A 2,196-nucleotide genomic window follows, 5' to 3' on the forward strand; every position below is an offset into this window, starting at 1 on the left:
AAGCATGATTTAAAAAAAAGCAGTACAATTTTTTTTGCCAGCTATCTGGACCACTTATCCTCAGTAGGGTCGCAGGGGTGCTGGAGCCCATCGCAGCTATCTTCGGACAGTGGGCAGGGGACACCCTGAACTGGTTGCCAGCCAGTCACAGAGCACACGGAGACAGACAACTCACTCGCTCATTCACAGCGAGGGACAATTTGGACCGGCCAATTAACCTGACATGCATGTTTTTGAATGTGAGAGGAAACTGGAGTGCCCGGAGTAAGCCCACGCACGCACGGGGAGAACATGTAAACTCCACACAGGAAGGTTCGATCTCATGACCCCAGAACTGTGCTGCACATGCGCTAACCACTGCTCCGCCGTGCGGCCCAGAAGTACTTTATGTTACAATTAAATATATTATCGTTATATATTTACCAATTACATTTGGCGGGTCCGATTAAAAATGTGCATGTGGCCCACGCACCGGATTTTGCCCACCTTTGATATGGAGGCTGACACGGGTGACTGCCTGTCTTATGCCCATTTGTGTTCATTTTGTTTTATCCGAATATAGGATGACCCTCTGATTTCAGTATTGTATTCTATAGTTCTATAATATTGATTTTCTGTGCAGTGCGTACTTCTAAATGACTATTGTATTAAATTTAAAAAAAAAGTACAATAAAATCGCTCATTCCCCTTGAAGTACCCCACATTTGAGAACAACAGGTCGAGGGAATTGTCTAGTTCACCAATGCCAAAATCGGCTTCAGACTATAGGAAGATAAAAATATGGAGGGAAAAAAAAGCAAGTACTGTCTGAAGGGTAATAATAATTATTTCCCTCACCATGCATTTATTTCACGATCTCTCTCGAGATTGAAGTCTTGGAACTGTTCTGTGCTTCTTGACTATAGTTAAAGTCCCCACAGTGACATACATGTTCGCTTCCCTGCACATAACTGTGTGATCTGCTTTTCTGTATGGTCTTTGGCGGAAACTATTCTGGGGAGAGCAAATTCAATTTCACTCTTGAGAAAATATTAAGTATAGTAAAAAAAATTATTTAAGAAAAGTAATTTAAAACACACAAGAAATAACACAACATTAAACTGCAGTGGGTGGGCAGACTATAGTGTGCTGTGGCATGATCTGCTGAGATTTGGTCTGCAACCTCAATGGAAACGTTTGAATCTGATCTTAAAACACACTTCTATTCTATAGTATATGAATAACCTATATTTTATGTTGACAATAGCTGTATATTATTTGTTATTGCAACATCCATTGCAGCCTGACCATCCTGGAAGGGGGATTACCTCCTATGCGATCCCTTCTCAATGTTCCTTCTTTTTCTTCATGCTGAAGTTTTTGAGTTTTTCTTGCCCTCATGTAGGTTTTAGATCAGGGGATGGTGTAATCATAGTCTGTGGTTTGCAATAATCCGTGGTCTTTGCAGCCCTTTGAGTCTCTTTGAGATTAAGGGGGGAGGGGGGGATTTTTAAGGGTTATTGTTCTATCTTCGTTATTCATTATCCATTATCCGTTGTCGGTCAGTTCATAATACGCTACAAAGCCTGGGAGCCGGGACACTTACTCTCAGCCAAAAGGCCAAGCTAAGGTCCTAGCCTTAAAGCCTTGATGCGATCATTGCGAATGCACCGTTCCCGGAGGTACTGCAATACCGGGCCGATGCGTGGAGTGGACAGAGCAAGCTCTTATTCCATCTCCCAATTGCAAAAATCAATGATCAGTAGATTTATTCGAAATGAAGAGAATCAAGAGACCACCTTCATGATCATGGTATCTCCCCTGCCAGGTAAGTACATGACTTGACTTGACATGACATGTAAACGTAAACTGGCAAGCAGTGATGCTGATAATCAGTAGTGGTACTAGACTCACTAAACAGCTGCAATTTCCATCTTATAAACAGTGCATTGGGGTGTGGCGCAATTGCAAGCCTCTGATTCACAGTCACCCCTCCCGAGCCTGTATCTCACCAACACCAGATACATAACCTGTGAAATGGATGACCTAGAACTACAACTTGTGGGAAAATGCTATATTGGTGACTATTATGTTTTAATCATCACAGGGACCTCTGACCTCAAGGATTGCTGATGAAAGCTTGCATCTTTTACGTCAGATGCTTCCGGACTTTCCCGAGCGTTATACGATCGTGCATTTGCATATCATTTTCCAAAG

At 42.4% G+C, this 2,196-nt stretch overlaps 1 pseudogene; it reads right to left on the bottom strand.

The window, feature by feature from the left end:
* Window positions 1–1,639: 1,639 nt before the first annotated feature.
* Window positions 1,640–1,787, bottom strand: LOC148358414 (U2 spliceosomal RNA; annotated as a pseudogene).
* Window positions 1,788–2,196: the final 409 nt, after the last annotated feature.

This window comes from Urocampus carinirostris, chromosome 10, assembly GCF_059441175.1.
Source record: "Urocampus carinirostris isolate Australia breed hairy pipefish chromosome 10, RoL_Ucar_1.0, whole genome shotgun sequence".
Classification (NCBI taxonomy): domain Eukaryota; kingdom Metazoa; phylum Chordata; class Actinopteri; order Syngnathiformes; family Syngnathidae; genus Urocampus; species Urocampus carinirostris.